Source organism: Parasteatoda tepidariorum, chromosome 9 (genome assembly GCF_043381705.1).
Source record: "Parasteatoda tepidariorum isolate YZ-2023 chromosome 9, CAS_Ptep_4.0, whole genome shotgun sequence".
NCBI classification, from domain to species: Eukaryota; Metazoa; Arthropoda; class Arachnida; order Araneae; family Theridiidae; genus Parasteatoda; species Parasteatoda tepidariorum.
The window spans coordinates 31,457,341-31,477,789 of NC_092212.1; the positions used below are offsets into that span (position 1 = coordinate 31,457,341).

The following is a 20,449-nucleotide window of genomic DNA, read 5'->3' on the forward strand; positions in this document are numbered from 1 at the left end:
AAACAAGATATTTTGAAATTACCAATGGGGGGAGCCGTGAGGACTCAGGGGATAAGGCATTCGCCTTCCAATGAGGTGAACCGGGTTCGAATCCCAGTGATGACTGGTAGATACGAATTTCACATCCGGCTTGCACCGACCACAGTGCTAGCGTGAAACATTATCCGTGGTAGACGGATCACTGGCTAGAGTTCCCTTGCTTCCAGACTAACCGTAGGAGGTTTTCGTGGTTTCCCTCTCAGTGTAACGCAAATGCGGGTTAGTTCAATCAAAAAGTTCTATACGAAGACAAAGTTTCTCCCAATACTTGATCCAGGAGTTCCCTTGTCTTCTGGATTGGGTTCAAAATTACAAGGCTACGGCGTAGAACATTGGTAGTCGTAAACCTGAAAAATAGTGTCGGTTGTTCAACGACGGTTATAAAATAAAATAAAATTGCCAGTAGGGTTTGGTGTAACAGATAATACACCCTATTCAAAATTGCAGAAAGAATGTCTTTGCTAGATACAAAAAAAATTAAAATGGTTGCAAGGGGGGAAAAAACGTACTTTTGCCATAATTTCGGCTCATAGTTGAAATATTTATTTTCAGAGCGATGCATAAACGAGTGATAATTATTATTATTTTCCTACATAATGATTAGGGAGCTGTGCGAATCGTCGTAGTAATGAAAATGAGGATAAAAGAGATGGTTCTTAAGTGACAGGTCACTGTAAATTGAAAATGAATTCTTCTTTTAAATAAAAAAATTGAACTATATTTTAATTTACAATTATAAATAGTATTAAATTTTCAGGATATGATTTATGATGAAATTCATCATTTCAACCTAAATTTTTATTTTCAACTCGGTATCTTTATTTTTTACTACATTGTTACTGTAGTAAAAAATAAAGATACCTAGTTGAAAACAAAAATTTAGGTTGAATTGATTATACTATTTATACCTGAAAATGTTATTATACCTGATTATTTTATTATACCTGAGAATATTTTTATTATACCTTTATCATAAGCAAAAGAATACGGCACCTGATTTTGGATTTTGAGGCAATCTCTCCGAGACTGTGTAAGCTCAGAATTAAGGGACTTTAGTTTCAGCATTATCTGTTCTTATGCACCAACTGAAGGTAAAACATATGAATAAAAGAAAATTTTCGATGAAAATTTAGGCCAAATTTACTGCAGTTGTCCAAAACATGATGTAAAAATTGTTTTTGGAGATCTAAATGCTAAAGTAGGTAGAGAAAGAGAATTTAAATTTGTTACTGGTGGATTTAGTTTACATGATACAACCAATGATAATGGACACAAATTAATCGATTTTGCAGCTTCACATAATATGATTATGGGAAGCGCGTCCTTTCCACATAAAAATATTCATAAAGCTGCGTGGCGTGCCCCATGTGGCACTTATGCTAATCAAATTGATCACGTACTGATTGACGCAAGACAATACTCAGATTTGATGGACGTGAGAACTTATCGTGGGGCTAATGTGGATTCAGATCACTTCTTGATTATTGCTATAGTCAGATCAAGATTATAAAACGCAAAAAAGTTTAAGGGAGAGACGATGAGAGAATATGACTGTGATAAACTTAAAAATAAAAGGATAAGACTTGAATACTGCGAAAAAGTAAAAGAACAGTTGAATTTAATGAATTGTGACGATACTGTGGAAAATAAATGGAAATGTATAAAAGACAGTATCTGTAAAGCTGCCAATACCATGATTGGTAAAGTCAGTAAGAAACAGGTTAAGGATTGGTATTATATTGATTGTGCCATCGCTAATGATAAAAAGAATGTTGCATGTAAACATATGATACAAGCACACAAGGGCGCCGGCAGAATAATATAAAAGAGGGTGCAACCGTCTAACAAACTGACCCCCCCCCCAATTTTTCTTTTTTTTAAATATTCTGTTATTACGTTTTTTTTGTTATTACATATACTTTCATCTATTAATTTTTTTCAAGATTCAGGTATAGAACAAAATAATAGGAACACCTGTGAAAAAATGAAAATATTTTATTAATAAGGAGTTTGGCCACCTTTGGCCTGAATGACAGCTTGCATTCGACGTGGGATTGACAAATAAAGGTCTTGAACAAAGTTCATTGGAATTTGCAGCCATTCCTCTTGCAGGGCTGTCTCGAGTTGAGAGAGTGTGTGTGGAGGAGGAAACCGAGCACGGACTTTTGTCTCCAAAAAACCCCACAAAGGCTCAATGATATTGAGATCAGGGGACCGAGGACAACACGTTAAATGATCCACTTCATAATTATGCTCATTTAACCATGTTTGAACACAGTGAGACGTGTGAACAGGGGCGTTGTCATCTTGGAACACAGGACGCTCTCCCGGAAAGAAAGTATGAAGCATTGGGTGAAGATGATCTGCAAGAATACTTCGGTAATGGTCCCCTTTGACCACCCCCTCAAGACAACGAGAGGCTCCAATCCACGGGCAGATATAGCGCTCCACACCATCACTGAACCACCTCCATGTTTCACGGTTGAAACCAGCCAGTCACCATGAAATGCTTCTGCCGGCGTTCGCCATACGAACACACGTCCGGTGGTCTGGAATAGTGCAAAAGAGGATTCATCAGACCAGATGACTTGTTCCCATTGCAGTTGTGTACATTGTAGGTGGTCTAGGCACCACTGTAGTCTCTTCAAAGCATTCCGCGCTGAAACTAACGGTTTTGGAATAGCTACTCTGCCATGAATGTTAGCAGCATGCAACTCCCGTTGAATAGTTTTCATGGATACAGGGTTCTGAAGGTGGGTATTCATCTCGGATGTTATCACCGGCAGTGTTGTCTAGCGTTTTCGAGCGACTATTTTCTTCACCCGTCTATCACGGTCTGACAACTTCGACTTCCTGCCGCTGTTGTGCCTCGCCGAAGACACCTTACCCAACTTTGTGTATGCCGACAGAGTCCTTGATTCAGTGGTCCCTGAAACACCTACAAGGTTCGCTGTTCTGGCCACGGACGCTCCAGCCAGGCGAGCTCCGATTATCATGCCTCTTTTAAGGTCAGACATAATCTCGTTTTGCTAAAAACAGATTTTTCTCTTGCAAATCTCACACTGCCAAATGCTAGACAGATACCTTGCCTTTCATCACCACTAGGTGGCACATTCCCGCCGCTTATTGGACGGTCGAGAACGACTCCATTCTTTCACAGATGTTCCTATTATTTTTTCCTATACCTGTACATTTCTTCATTGTTAACAAGATATTTTAAAAAAATTACGAATTTACGTGATCTGAAATGTGGAGGAATAGAGAAAATTTTTATGAATCCCTCGAATAGTACATCGATTTAGATATTGAGGCCACACCGTTTTATCCAGCTGTAATGGAGGCAACCAAAATTGGCCCAACTCTTCAAGCTACTACGTGCACTATTGAATGCACTTTTAGTACAATGCGACGCATGAAAACATGGAATCAGTACTACAGTGTGTCACGAGAGATTAAGTAGTTTGTGCATGCTCAGTGTGCATAAGAAACGAAGATGACTCAGAATTCATTGAAAATGTTATAAACAGATTTGGACAGCTAACAAGATTTAATTGTTATGTATCAATAATTGCTTAACTATTTGCTTTTGAATGAAAATATTTCTAATAAAAATTTTTTTATACTCTTTAATTGCTTAAAAAAAGCCAGGGGGGTGCAAGTGCACCCCCTTGCACCCCGCTGCCGGCGCACTTGCAAGCACACACAAGAAATAGTGTAGAGGAGTACCATAGACGCAGAAAAGAGGAGAAGAAACTCTTTACGCAAAAGAAAAGGGTCTTTGATGAAGAATTGTTTAAAGATTTTGAACATCTGAAATCCATTAATGAATGCAGAACATTCTATCGGAAAACTAACCGCAGTCGATTGGACTTTAAGCAGACCTCTAGTCTATGCAAAAACAAATTTGGTGAAATTATTATATTCCGGACCTTATCTTATTTCAGCAAAACTACTAAAGAATTGTGAACCTACCTTATTGAGGAACTTATCTGAACTTATTACTGACAGTTGAAACTCTGAGATTACGCCAACGGATTGTAATATTTGCATTTTGAGTCCAATTCACAAGAAAGGAAATCCTATGACCTGTGCCAACTATCGTGGCATTAGTCTGCTTTGTATAACTTATAAAATTCTATCTAGAATTTTATTTCTCAGGCGGTTACCATTCGTTAACTCAAAAGAAGGAAGATATCGATGTGGATTCCGTGCTGGAAAATCAACAAAAGATCAAATATTTTGTCTCCGTCAGATTTCAGAGAAGTCAATGGAATTTAACATAGAAACACATCATCATTTTATAGATTTTAAGGTTGGTTTTGATAATATCATTACAAATTATCTTTTTGAGACAATAAATACTTTTAAAATACCTTCAAAACTCATTAAATTGACGAGACTTACATTGAAAGATACAAAGTGTAAGTTTCTGGGGTCCCTGTCAGAAAATCTTGACACATTTACAGGTGTTCGACAGGGAGATTCTCTCTCCTGTCTTCTTTTTAAGATTGCACTTGAGAGAGTTATTCGTGATCCAAACATCAATACCAGTGGTCACATTTTTACTAGATCAGTACAACTATTTGCATATGCTGATGATATTGATGTAATTGCTCGTTCCCTTCCTGCCCTGAAAGAGGCATTTCTTGCTTTTGAGGTAGCTGCAAGAAAAATGGGCTTAGTCATAAATGCAGAGAAAACAAAATGTATGTTATTCTTAGGAAACAGAGTCCCAGACCCCTATCTTGAAATAGAGTCTTATAGATTTGAAACAGTTAGGAGTTTTACTTATTTAGGATCAATTATTACTATTGACAACAGAATGACTCCTGAAATAAAAAAACTGGCAAATAGGGCTGTCTATGGGCTGGGAAGATTTATTAAATCTAGGTTTCTTTCCAGAAAAACAAAGTTCTTAATCTACAAAACTCTTATCAAAGGAGTTTTGACATACGTTTCTGAGGCCTGGACAATCACAAAACTGGAGGAAAATTGCATCGTAATATTTGAGAGAAAGATTTTGCGGAGTATACTTGATAACAATAACTGGAGAAGGAGATTTAACTTTGAACTGTACAAGACTTATAAACAACCCGATATTATTAAATACATAAAAATAAATAGAATGAATTGGATGGCCCACGTGATTCGAATGAGTGATGACCTGATGACAATACAATAAAAAAGATGCTGCTTTTTAAACCCACTGGAACAGGAAAGTGGTTTTTAATTCTAAAGTTGCAAGTATTTTTAAAACTTTTTTAAAGTTTTAATTTTAAGTACAGGTTTCAAAAATGCTTGCAACCTTACAAATGACTAGTTAACATCGAAATTAAGAGTGGACCCTTAAAACTACCCAGTCTGGAAAATCTAAAATTTAAAAGTTGTCAACTTAGGAAAATTCTATGAATTATGCTTTGTAAATGTAATTATAATGCAATAAATTGAATTGGGATGGATCAGGCCCGTAGCCAGGGGGGGGACCGTCGGGACAAATCCCCCCCCCCCCGAAATTCTGGGATTCAAACTTTTTAGTCTTTCTTTGAGCCTCTCAGTAAAAAGAAAAACAGAAACTGTCGAATCAAACCTTTTATTAACTAACTTTATTAAGCATATTTCGGAGTATTCCACTCTGTAATAAAAAAGTAATCGAAAAATTTTCTTCAAATCCCCGTCGCATGTCTTTGTAAACTTTGTTTACAAATTGATTATAATTATTATGTAATATTAATTGAAAAATAATTATTATGTATTACTTTTTAATTACTAGTTTAACTTTTGCAAACAACAGAATAAACAATATTTGTTACAATGTTTTCCACCTACTTTGCATGTCTGAAACCGTCCTTGCTTCTAACCATATTCCCCCACGAAAAAAAATCCTGGCTACGGCCTTGGGATGGATATTAATTGAATTAAATGTATATCAATCAAAAGAAACACAATATGTGTAAGTTGTGAGTTTCGAAACGTCAATTAAATAAAGAATACCTCCAAATTAAATCAAAATTAGACTAAAATATATAGCAAAATAGTCATATTTTAGTTTGATTGCCCCCAATATCGTACTCGGAGTTATGAAAGTTAAAAACCTGTAACGGCTCTCCAGACCAAACTAAAGAAAGGGACTGAGAAATAACTTCAAACTGTACAAAATTTATTACAACAGTAAGCAAATAGAATAATAAATAGATGGGCATATTTTTTAAGCTTCTTACGTATCGTTTCTGTTTTATAGGCTATTGTCACTGCTTTATTTCCTTCATTTAATGCCGAAATTAATTAACTTTAATAAAATGCCACTCCAAAACACCTTTAAAAATTTCTATGACTGCACTTTACTACTTCAATGTCTTCAATAAATGGATTAGAGGGAATTTATTTTAGATTTTCAGCACTTCATAAAAAAGAACTTCTATTGCTTGTTAGAGCAAGACATCTAAAAACGAAAGACTTCAGCAAAAGATTGGCAACAAAAAACAAAAATCCCTTAAAACAAATGAAAATACTAAAAAAGCTATTAAAGGAATTTTATTGTTATGTGTCGTAAATATATATGGGTCATTCTCACAAAAACAGTCATTTTCATGTCCCCAGTACATTTTATGTTTGTTTTACAGCTTACGAAGAAAAAAAATTCAGGGAAAGTGTCCTTCAGAATGCAAGCTAACAAAAGAATAAAAATAAAATTATCAATTTTTATTTTTTATTTATTTTAGGTAATTAAAATATACCAATATGTCACTCCCTCACGTGTCCCCACTGATTTAAAAAAAGAAAAAAATTGTTTCTGAAATAAAATTTTTTTTTTTACAAATTCGTGTTTTTTATTTCAAAATACTGAAATATAGAATCCAGAAAATCAATTTTAAATTTAATTTCTGATAAAAAATTTTTTACACAGCACTATTTTAAACTTTGTCCCCAGTGTTTCGCGTCATTCCCTCACAACAATGTTCTTATCACCTGCAATCTTCTTAGAATAAAAATATTTTAATAAAAACTTCAGAAGTTAACAACTGGCATCATAGAACAAAATNATATATATATATATATATATATATATATATATATATATATATATATATATATATATATATATATATATATATATATATATATATATATATATATATATATATATATATATATATATATATATATATATATATATATATATATATATATATATATATATATATATATATATATATATATATATATATATATATATATATATATATATATATATATATATATATATATACATATATATATATATATATATATATATATATATATATATATATATTAAGTCAAATTACAATCTCGCTTCTGTAACAGAAAATATTTAATAACACGAAACTGTGATGCAAACATAAGAATGGTTGAATTGAATCCGAATTAATTCATACAACACTGCGCAGGGCGTCATCTGTGAGAAATACTATCGGCATAACTTATTACAGGTACAAATACGATCGAAGATGGGTTACTATTATCCCAGACCCGGTATACTAAATTAATATTAGCGAATAAATCTTAGGAAATCAATAAATCTTAGGAAATCAATTTATTCTCAAGAGTGATGAAATGGCAAGTCACCGAATTTAAAAAATATCCTAGCAAAGAAATCTAACCTTTTAAATATATCAAGGAAAAAAATAATCCATCTGATATTATATTAAAAAAATGAAATGTAATGATTTGCTTTAAAATAAAATTATTTGGAATGGACCAAATTGGTTGACATTTAGAGAAGAAAAAGAAGATTGGACGAAACATAAAGAAATACTCACAACTTACATGTTTCTATATCTTTATGCATAACCAAAATGCCAATTAATCGGTGAGGGAATCTCTTCTTAGTCTTAAAAATATTTTTTCGTTTTGATGTATAATTCTTGGTTTTTAAGTTTCAAAAGAAAAATGTTTTAACCACCTGTGTAGATCAATAATTTAAGCACATGTATTCGATCTATTCGTAGGGCAATTATGTTTTTAATGTTGGTAAATTTGTATAATTTTTTCAAAATTCCCCCTGTTTTAATTATTATATTATTACGACTTTTTGAAAACTTTCCCAACCACCGAACAAGTTGGTAGCTATACAATAAAAACAGCAAATGTTAGTATATTTTGAAAAAGCACGCAAACGTCTAAATATAGTTTTAAATATTTACCAATTTAATAAACCGAAAACCAATATTATAAAGGCATTGTCAATCTAAAAATTAGAAACATTCAGTGGTTGTGCAAAACTGTGGTAGCATTTCTTTGCTAACACTATGCAAGCAATCTTTATTTTTACAGTAAATGTATTGGAAGATTTGCATAGCAAAACAGTTGGAGCAATTCGAAAAATCATACCTGAAGCTTTTAGAATTGATGTTATTTTTACCCATGTCATTCTTACCCATAAATTTACATCGACCAAAATGAACATAGCAAGTTAAAAACTTTTCTCTTAATTTTAATTAAATTAAGAAATGGCAAATATAAGGCAAAGAATTAATAGTCTTACCTCCTAAAAAAATTATAATAAAATAGTTCAAATACTACTTCTTTTCTTCTTACCTTGAATATAGACACTGAAAATGTCATTTACTTATTTTGTGTTAAATCGTAGATTTTTTTACAACATAAAATTATCGAAAAGCGCAGAATTTTCGACCAAAAAGGTGCAAACTTTTGCAATTTTTCATAACTTAAAACACGATGCGAGGACAATAAAAGAAAAATCTCTAAATTAAAAATATTTTATTTTTATTTTTCTACCATTTACAGCTTTTCCTCTCTCTTTAGATGGTAAAAAAATATCAAACGTGACTTTTAAAGCCACCTTAATAATTTGAAAATTCGGAATTTAACATTAAGTATTTAGTTAAATCAATCATTCTACAGCTGTAGCATCATGTTAGATAAATCATATAAAACTGATATCGTTTCGTGACTCAATCATTATATAACATACAGTTGTAAGTACTGAAATTTCAATTATATCAGGATTGAAACAACAAATATTTTTATCGCTCCCATTTCATCTTATTTTGTTATAGCAATTCTTTTGGATATTTTCGAATCATGATTTTAGCGATTAAAATCAACAAGGTATGCAAGCATCGTCTAAAGTTGCTGATTTAGTTGCGCGTTTTAATCTACTCGCATTTTTGCTTAATTTGATTTTATTCTTTTGTAAACAGAAGTGCTACTATTAAGTCAAGGTTGGTTAAGTTTTCAAAATTTCGAAATCAACAGCTTGTTGTTGCTGTTGTTGACGTATGCCATTAAGGCAGAGGGGGTGCAATTGTTCTTGTTTTCCAGTGGCGCCATCTTTGATCAAGACTTCGACTTCTGCCACTTCCATACGTCACACCCGTCTATGGGGGGGGACCCATTCATACATCCATTCATTCCTCCACAGATCATAATTTTGACCTGAATCAGAGAACGATCAATTCAGTACCCCCAGAGGTATTGATTTGTTATGGGAACATGGAGGACTTAGAGACTCGACAGATTTAACGTGCATCAGTCACCATTTACTACACGGGGAGTCTTCGGCCGGCAGGGATCGAACCCACGACCACTTGGACATGGGCCCAATGCCCTACCAACCAGGCTATCCCGGCGCGATCAACAGCTTGATTGCAACATTTGCGTCAGTATTGCGCACAAGCTGCCTTACTTTCAATAGAATTTGGTAGCCATCGTTCTGAACTACATGTGTACCAGTTAATTCCTTCTCGTCTGTCAATCAAAAATGGTACCAAAATTCCTCCATTTGTGATAGCGAAGTGGGTAACGTTTCATTGCTACCAACTTATTCGGTTTTTCCAGAAGTATTTCGTTTTTATATTTCAATTAGTAGCTATGGTATTTTATTCTCGATTAGACTATTTTGTCATAAAAACAGAGATTCCAACTCGCTCTGGACAGCGGATAAATGTTTTCGAGTGGCAGTCTATTAATGTATGATTCTTGGTTTATTAAATTCGATTTATAGAGTTTTTACTCATCACTACTTCTAAATAATTCAAAGGCTTCTGTGATACGCCTTCTAAAAAGTTGGCAGAATTTACCAGAAATCTGTAAATTTTACTTTGCAGTTCTCTACTAATATTTTTCGAATCCGGAGTAGTTGGCATCTCTGTAAAAGGGTATTAGTCATCATTTAATCCGGTATAGTATTTAAATGATAATCATTTTATGCGGTTTTATGTGTTGACGCAATTTTTAAAAAATCAGCTTACAACTAAATTTTTCAAATTGTGCCAACAGTTTTGCCATGAAAAATATTGCAAAACATTTGATACTGAAATAAAGAATGTTTACATCTAGTAAGTATCGAAGTGTTTTCATTATTTTTATTAACCCCTGTCCGTAGGCTTGCTATTGATTTGCGCAATTAATTTTTTAATAAAAATGCGAGCATTAGCAAATAATAGCCATAGTAAAAATATTCTTCAACTTTTAATTAAAGTTCTGGAATACATAATATCCATGCATATTTTTTTTATCTCCGAATTTTCTTTGTTGGCAAGCACCAATTTTAGCCAATTCGAAAGAAGCTCAACGAGGTGATGCTGCCTTAGATGATGTTATACCCACATCTGCGTGTTTTCAGAAATTTGCAGCTATACAGAATTTTTTTATAGAACTCAGTTTTATCGTATGAAATGTTTTAACCCAAAAGATATATTTTTTTTGAGTAATCAACATATTTTTTATTATTTGTTTTAGAGGAAGGACAGACACAAAGTGTTTGAACTGGAAAGACTAATCAAATCGTTAAAAAAACGGTATAGAAAATTAAACTATTACATACATATGAGTAGATATCTATATTATATAAAACGCTAATATGTATGTATCAATAAAACCGGTGATATTTCTTTTCTCGCGTTGGCAACAGTTTTCATTTTTAATTGATAGGATTCGGCGTGCAAGAGCACGTAGTGAGAATCATATGGCTAATCTATATTATATAAAACGCTAATACGTTTTAATTGATAGGTTTCGGCGCGCAAGAGTACGTAGTGAGCATCATATGTCTAATCGGGTGAATTCTCACCAAATTATCAAAAAAATTCTCACAAAATTATCTTCATCGAAGCCGATGCTTTACATCCGGCTTTCAGTACTATTTCATATTGTTTTACAACACATGGTTTTAGCCCTCTGGTGGGAAAGACTTTAAAACAAAACTTACAACAGTTACTTTTCTCTACAACTGAAATTTAGAATAGAGTGATTAAGAAAAATATGTGAACTGTTTGCGATTTCAAATTAATTTTGAAATGCACAGGTTTAGAATTTTCTACAGTGAAAAGTTTTCGGAACTTCAGTGTTCAAAAAAGTATACAAAAGCTAGACGTTAAGAACGTATCCAATGAGCGAGTAAAGCGAGCATCGGATTGCGAAGCAATCCGAAATGAACTGCGAAAGCAGTTCTAGGGGTTGGAGAGCGCCAGCGAGCGCTGGGGGCGAAGCCTCCTAGTTTCTTAATAATTTTTTTACGTTTGAATAAGTCAATTTATTATTTTATACCATTTTCATATGAATATTTTCTTTCAATTTCTAATTTTGAAGTAATTAAGAAGTTACTGCATTTCGAAAGTAGTTCATACTCACTACTATATTGTAAAAAAATGTAGTTGCAGTTAGTTGCATTTTTAAAAAAGTATTTGTAGCTCGCTTTAAAAAAATTTAGTTTTTGCGACCACTGAGTAGGGGAAAAACAGCACCTACTAACTGCTAAAGAATTTACGAGATTGATACCTGTGGGAGATAGGCTCGGTATAAAGGTTTTTTTTCTTCTTTATATAAGTACTTGAAACCTATTAGGCGATGGCCGTTGGTGCCATACCATTTTGGAAAGATGCCCATTCTTCAAAAAGATAAAACGAGAGACGAAGTTTGTTTGATTTCATACTTAAACTTTAGCATAATTTTAAAATGTGTAGTCTTAAATGATAAGATACAAAATTTGCACGAAATTGGTCAATAGTTTCGGAGTTATAAAATTTTAGAAAAAAGTCGAATTTTTACATTTTTGTTTTTTAAGAACTATTCACCGTTTCTTCTCAAATTCTCTATTGTATTATTTTAAATGTTCTTAGTTAAAAAACAATCTAAAAATCTCCATACCTTACAATTTAAAATTTAAATTAAATGAAATAATAAAAAAAAATATCTATTACATGGAATTATCTTTGGATAAATGAGTTTTATAATTGTGTGAAAAATTATTTGATTCTCTTAGAAAGTTCCCGAGATAGGGCAGAGTATGCAAAAAGAGAAATTAAAATTAAGGCCCAAACTTCCGACCATAACAACTTCCAGATTATGGATGTCCCTAATATACTGATTATCAAGAATCTAAATCTATCGGGAAAAAAAAGTTAAGCTAATTTTGAAAAAGTACGTTATTTATAAGCGATTAAGTAACTTAATAGCACTAATACATTAACATATTTAATATCAGCCCTTTAAACCATAAGTGTTACGTCCCGCAGTGGACTGATCGTTAAGACACGGTTCCCAGCAGATCACCGAAGTCAAGCATCACTGGCCACGGTCAGTGTGCTGGTGGGTGACCACTTGGATCAATCTGCGTAGGGACCGAGGGTGTGCAGTATTGGTCCTCGTTAAACTATGCTACCGTAAAGTGCTCGACTTCGCGCGCAGGTCGTCGGGCTACCGAAGCGGGGGCGCCATCCCCTCCGCAGAGGATCAAAATTGTGATGGCATGTCTTCGGATCATCCTCCGGGATGTTTCCCAGACCGTCGCCAATAGCCCATTGTGCAGCTCTAGTGCGACGTAAATTAACAACAACATAAATGTTACCATGAATAACTGATATCAAGATAATGCCGACTTTCTCCGGGGAATTTCAACAATTACATAATCGTTTTGGTGAATGTCCGAAATATTTGTTACATCCGGTTTGATATTAATTTATTCGAAGATATTATTTTATTTTATAACCGTCATTGAACAGCCGACCCAATTTTGGGTTTACGACAATTGATGTTCAACTCCGTAGCCTTGTAATAGTTAATCAATCCAGAAGACAAGGAAACTCCTTGATTAGTAACCCCAGAGATATTGATTTATTATGGGAACATGGAGGACTTTGCGACTCGACATATTTAACGTGTATCAGTCACCATTAACTACACGGGGAGTCTTCGGCCGGTCTGGGATCGAAATCGCGAACTCTTGGGCATGGGTCCCGTGCCCTACCAACCAGGCTATACCGGCCTCTCGTTGATATTATTATATATATTCGACATTTTAATATCTGCTGAGGATTAGGAGAAGCATCAGTGTTCGGAGTACCGGTTAAATACATATCGGGCAGTGGCACTTGACTTTAAAAAACATTGATGTAGGGCATGCCGGGCAAATGTATCTATATATATATATATCGAAATTGACACCTGTCTTTGTAATCATGGAAATAAGATTTTTATTAAACCGTAAATAGTAACTTACTTAAGAAAATATTCTTTACTGTAAACATTAATGTATGCAGAGAGCTAAGCCCCACTACCTCCACGTTAGAAAACGTTTAACAGAACGGTCATACCATTCGACCAGATAGGCCACTAGGTACTATATGGGTAAATTAAATTTGACATGAATCTGTGAAACTTGAGAAAAAAAATTGTATTTTGTACGGCATGGTATAACTGGTATGTTCGTTGTTTTATAAGGAAGTAAGCCCTGTTATTATTTTATAATGAATTAGCATTTTTACCACTGTATGAATAACATAAAAAGTTCTGAATCCAACTAAAAAATAATCAAAATGATACAATTAGATAAGTGCTTACTTTTACTCTCTCCTGGAAAATGAAGACAATCTTCCTCCTAGATAAGTACTAACTGACGAGCAATTGTTTCGCTATCAGACTTTTTCTGAAAAGGAAAAAAAAATGTTTTACATTATGAATGAAATTTTACATTATCATTATTTTATATTAGGCATGAAATGCAAAATATCTACAGTATTTCTATGTAATTTTTTTTGGAATTTTCCTTCATTCTGATTTAATTCAGTTTAAATAAATATGAATGGAATTCCTTGCTTGTCAGGACGAAATCAACATTTCGCATATTTATTTAAACCTCAAAATTTAGTTAAAACAGTTTACAGTATTATGTTTCTCAATGAGCATGTCCTCCCCCCAAACTGATCGATCATAGATTACAGGAGGGATGTTTCGTGTGTCTAAAGATATAAGATGTGGTAGAAACTTAATTCATTTTTATTTATATAATCTCTTTAATTATTCAATCGTAACTAACAGTGTGACTTTTTATATACTATATTTAAAACAAAAAAGAACATTCTACTAATCTCTTTCAATAGCAATCAAAACGAAGTATAATAGAAAAAGTAGCTAATTTAATATCTCTTTTAATAAATTTTTGCTGTTTATTAGTGAGGCCTTTTTACAGTTTTAAGCAAACATGACATGCCTGAGAATAAAACGAGAATAATATTCGCTGACGTTTCCAAACCCCTCAAGACTGCTAAACAATCTTATATATTTGACATATATGCATTGCATTTATAAACAATCTCATATGCTTGGCATATATGTGTTGCATTTATAAGCAATCTTAAATGCATGGCATATATGCATTGCATTTATAAACAATCTTATATGCATGGCATATATGCATTGCATTTATAAACAATCTCATATGCTTGGCATATATGTGTTGCATTTATAAGCAATCTTATATATTTGACATTTATGCATTGCATTTATAAACAATCTCATATGCTTGGCATATATGTGTTGCATTTATAAGCAATCTTATATGCATGGCATATATGCATTGCATTTATAAACAATCTTATATGCATGGCATATATGCATTGCATTTTTAAACAATCTTATATGCATGGTTTACTTCGCAATCCTAGCTCACTTTGTTCGCTTCTAAATTGAACCCATTTGAAATTTGTTCCAATTATATTAAAAATTTAAATCAATTATTAAAATATTTCTAACAAATTTCTCTTTTTTAAAAAATTTAAATTTTTAGTCAGTACTAAGCTATGGAAATGAACAATTTTAAATTAAAATAAATGACATGTAATAGAAAAACTTCGCATTCTTTCAATGTTACTTTTTTATAGGCAGTCCGATCAGCCCACTGTGAATGATATCCACTTTCCGAACGAGTTACTTAATTCAAAATCTAGTTAAAATAAGAAAGTGGTAGCAAATATGTTACTAAAAATTTGTTTTATTTATGAATATTATCGGTTTGCCTTATTCACTGGTCAAACACTACAGATACAATTCTCAAATATATATGATAAATTTCTCTCAATTACTTTTATAAAAGGTTTTGGGTTCATGCGCACAACTGGTTCACTTTTTAAATAATCTGCGCGGACTAGTTATAAAAGACCGTGTGGAGGCTTTTTGACTCAACGCATTCTTCTGCTCTTCGAGCCTGCTTTTTTTATACTTAAAAAGCGTACGTCTAATGCTCAAATTTTCAGTCAATAACTTATTATTACTGAACATGAATAAGTATAATTAAAACATAATATGGAGCACTTTGCTTGTTGATATGAATAATTAACTTTTGAATTTTTCGTAATTTATAGCTCAGTTTTTCGCAGCTTTTCGTGTATGCATACATAAAGGGTCTTATTGAAAATTGGCTATTTTATAAGTAGCAATGGATTATGGGGCAAGTGTGAGCAAAATATACTTTTAAAAAAATATTTAAAATTATGAATGCATATTAGCTTTTGCATCATTCAAAATGAAAACAAGCGTTCAAATTTCGATCGGAAATATACTAGACAATAATTAACAAGCTTTTATGTAAATTCATAAAAATTTTCCATTCTAGAACCCTCTCTCTCGTATATTCAAAACAAACTTTTATTATTATAAGTTATTTATTATAATAACTTTTATAATATAGCTTTTATTATCATAACAAATTGTCCATTTGAACAATAGATAACTTATTTTAAAAGATTATTTAATCTGATTATATTTAACTAGGAGGCTCCGCCCCCTGTTCGCTAACGCTCGCCAACCCCCGAGAATTGCTACGCAATCCTATGTGGTTCACGCCGTGAACCATGGCTCGCTGCGTTCGCTTGCCAATGAACACAATGTTCTAGCACAAAGACATATTATATTATCATCAAAGACATAGTATTTATCATCAAAGATATGGTATCGTACCTATGTAGAAGAATTCTATCAATGTTCTTAATGGCTTTAAAAAAAGTATATTAACTATTTAGATTGTACATGGTGAAAAAATCAAAACATTAGCTAAATAAGAAACATATTAGCAAAATAAATTATCAAATATTGCAGTTACTCACCTAAATTCAACTAAATGTGTATAATAAATTAGTTAATGCTAGAAATTCTGAAAGTTTTAGAAAAAAATTTTATTATTTAAAAATATAAACTTTAAACCCTAACTTTTCCTTGTGAGATAATAACCCTCAAAAAGTCTTTCATTTTCAAGAACACAAAAATTTGTTTTATCGCCAAATGAAATATTTTTTGGTGATCAGCATTATTGAAATCAATTTCTATATTAATTAACATTTGTGATAAAGTACATAACATTTTAGAACAAAATAAGGATGTTTTACATACAATAAATTAAAATGCATGGCTGTTAGCATTACCCGAGAAATACCACGTGGAGGTCGCCATGCTGCATTTCTAATCGGGGAGTTTTGATTTTGGCAGTTCCCCTTGCCTACTGCCAATAGAAGTTTCAATTAAATTTTTTCCAAAAAACATTTTTATCTTCAAAGCTCTAAGAAATTAACACTAAGCATTTAGAATTTCTTTGAAAACACAATTATAGATTTGGCATCTTGGAGCAATTACTGAAAGGCTGTCAAATGACTTAACTCTTGACAGGCCAACATAAAGTTGTCCATGACTAAAAACTTGTTTAGTCAATACTAAACTGATTTTCTCAAAAGTCTGAACTTGTGACTTATTTATAGTCATGGAGAAGGCCAGCCTAATTAATTCCTAATTGAGTTTAAATTAAATATTATCATGTTTTTAGGGCATGAATCTGAATTGAACAACCTGATAATGCTCACTCTGGTTATTGTTTCCGTTTTTAAAGGCGCTATATGTTGAGCCACCTCATGTGACATTTGCCATGTGACATTTTTAGCAGCAATCATTGGTCGATTTTCTAACGTTGCCATTCGGGGAGTTGTAATGAGGCTTTTTTTTGGTACCGTGTAAGAGAAATATATATATAGATTATTTAATCTGATTATATTTTATATTTGCTTGATAGAGTTATTCATATTAATTTTTGAAGTAGAATTATTTATACAATCCGTAAATAATAAATTTATTAAATTTTATTTTTTAAGTACACCAATTAGAGAGTGGTTAAATATGTACCAATTATTAAATAACCTGTATGTAAAACAGTATTCTCTTTGAACTATTATTATTTAAAAATGTAAGTTGACGCTACTAAGCTGATTGTTGCGAAAAAATTTAAAACTAAAAAATGTAAAGCTTACTTACATTTAAGTATTTGGAGGCAATAGTAAGATAAGAAGATATTTTAAACAATATAACTTTTCTTTATAATTATTATTTATTTATTTGCTACTTTGTCATGAAAATAATTACCAAGTTTTACACACTTCGAACCCTATATTTAGTGTTTCAATTGCAGGGCTCCGATTATTCCACCAAAAATATTCAAGTGTTAGTTTACCAATCGTGGTAGCGTTTCACGCTCCCCTGTCGCAGGTCCTGGGTTCGATTATCGGGCCAGGCAAGGTTGACTCAGCCTTTCATCCCTTCAGTGGGTCGATAAATGAGTACCAAGCATGCTTGGGAACTAAACACTGGGGGTTCCGCGTTCGTCTGACCACCTGACCGGAACATCTGCTCCTGCACCCCAGAGCCCAAGTCAAGAAAACTGAGATGGGCACAGTAGGCCTAGGCCCGCTATGGGCTGTCGTGCCACTGAGTTTAGTTAGTTTACCTATCATCAAAGTAAGTGGAAATTTGCCTATTTTATATTCACTTAAATCTAAATAATTTTCACATGGAAGACGTTCTATATAATATCAGTTACCTCGAGAACATTTTTAGATAAATTCTGTAAAAATAAAAACGAATTTAATGATACAAAGCGGGATAATGATACTACCGCTTTAATTAAAATTTTGGTACATTAATAAGAGTGTTGAAAGGGCAAAAATTCGAATGAATAGCTTATTTATAGTAAAAGTTTAAACAGTTTTAATGGCAACAGCGATGAACTTCTCGGAAGAGATTATTTCGAGAAGGAAGTATTTCATAGTATCTTATATTCATCATTATGAGTTCTCTTTGAAAATACTATAATGAGAAATCTGAGCGCATCTATTGTGTTTCTGACAATCTTCTTCAATCGGATCTTTGTTAGAAAGGATGTTCTTGAAATATTAATATTTTTCTTGCGTTATTCCTATTATGCAAGTCGGAATAATAGTTGTATGTAACGCTTGGTAAATTTGGCAAATTATTGTAACTTACTACTGCGCCCAAGAAAAGAAGTTTTAAGTCCATAAATAAGGAAAATATTACTAACAGGGTGATTCTACGATCATGGGAGGAGTAATCTAGTGTAATAGAACATGCATTTTTTTTTCTTCTGTGTAGGACTCAGTGGCGTAGACAGCGGGGGGCAAGAAGAAATATGTAATTGAAAATAAATTCCAGAATAAACAGTGTTTCTCTTTTTAAATGTCACCAGTTACATTTGCAAATTAAGAGCAGCATAACTTTTTCAAATTTTAACCGATTGTCGGATAAATTGAATAAGATGTCTGTTTACTATCATTATAATTTGCTTTACTTCGACGAATTGTTTTTCAAAATTATTTATACCAAATTGGTAAATATATTGAAAAAAAACGTCTTCAGTATAAACAATTATCATTCAGAATAAACACTTATCACACAGTAAACGTGATCGAAAACATCTAAGTGGAGCAGAAACTACATTAGTAACATACAATGTTAAATTTTAAATTGAATCAGAAATTAAGTTATCATAAATTACGTTGTATTAAAAAAAATATATTTTATTTAAAGTTGAAAAATCTTATAAAATAATCTTATAAAATTTGTAAAATTTAACAATCCAAGTGTGGTGATATTTACATAATCATTTAAAAGTAGTTCCGCAACCGTTATGCTGGAGGGTGGAGAAGCAAAAACCGTTAAAACTGACAAGGAAAGAAAAGCATGTTTATTTACAAAATAACGCATGGTGCAGCATAGAGTATACATAATAAAATGCTAAAAACTGCTACCACTTACAGTAATACGAACTGCTGTGATTGGCTGGTAATATAGTGGGTGGAAGACGGTAACGAGAGTGGTAAATCGAGATCTGATGCTTTAATGAATGCTACCATTTTGCAAGGTGTTCGTCTTCTATAACGCTACCAAGCAAGCATTACTTACTTGTGGTGGGTGCAATCTCGAACATTTATTATGAAAACTCTATTGTTGAAAAACGGGTATACAGTTAGTAAGAAAAAAATAATAATAAATAAATAAATAAGAATAAAAAATTTGAAAACAAATTATTTTGATGATTATAGACTATTTTTGTTTTTATTTAAATATTAACAAAAGTGACAACAAAAAATATTTTTTTCGTGCTTCGACCTATTATGTAAACATTCATTTAAATATTTAAATTATTTTTCCTTTTATGATTTTCGTAAAGGTAGGTTCTTAAAATTCAGTTTTTTTTTTTTTTGCAAATTTCTAAACAATTACATAAAATTTTTCTCTTGCAGTGGCAGTGCATCGCATCAAATTTTGTTTATTTATTTTTATTTTTCTCCTTGAACTACTTTACTTATAATACCGCTTTAGCCATAGGTAACTTTAAAACTCTTCTAAACTATAAGATATTTTTTCGACCCTATTCTCCATGAAAATTATGTAAATTAATGATGCACCGGATTTTCACACATTTATTTAAATTGTTAGCATGCAGTAGTGGCATTAAGCATTCTAAATTAACACATTCTTAATTAATCATGGGGTCACCGGTGACCGGCAATGAGTTTGTTCGTAGCGTCACGGGGGTCACCGGTGAAGCCCATGTTATTAGAAACATATAATTCGAGTAAATTTGTAATGCTTTTTATTTTTTTATCTCTACTTTTCGCGGTACTTATCGTTACTAAAATGGTTTGAAGAAATTAATGCAATATAGAACACACAAAAATAGTTTTATTTATATACACAGAGATGCCAACTTGCTCCGGACAGCGAATAAATATTTTCAAGTGGTAGTTTATTAATTGAGATTCTTGGTTTAATAAATTCTAATAGTTGTATGTAA

The 20,449-nt window shown here is 32.3% G+C and overlaps 1 protein-coding gene across 5 annotated transcripts in view; it reads right to left on the reverse strand.

The window, feature by feature from the left end:
• LOC107440780 (neuronal PAS domain-containing protein 2) overlaps positions 1 to 20,449 on the reverse strand; it is a 110,519-nt gene that overhangs the window by 50,066 nt on the left and 40,004 nt on the right. For 3 of the 5 annotated variants that reach the window (XM_043048163.2, XM_016053813.3, XM_071185390.1), the window contains exon 2: positions 13,882 to 13,966. The gene's annotated coding sequence lies outside the window, so the exon portion shown is untranslated. Of the gene's footprint in view, positions 1 to 4,443; positions 4,701 to 13,881; positions 13,967 to 20,449 lie in introns of all 5 variants that reach the window. The other 2 variants (XM_043048164.2, XM_043048161.2) reach the window with 1 other exon arrangement.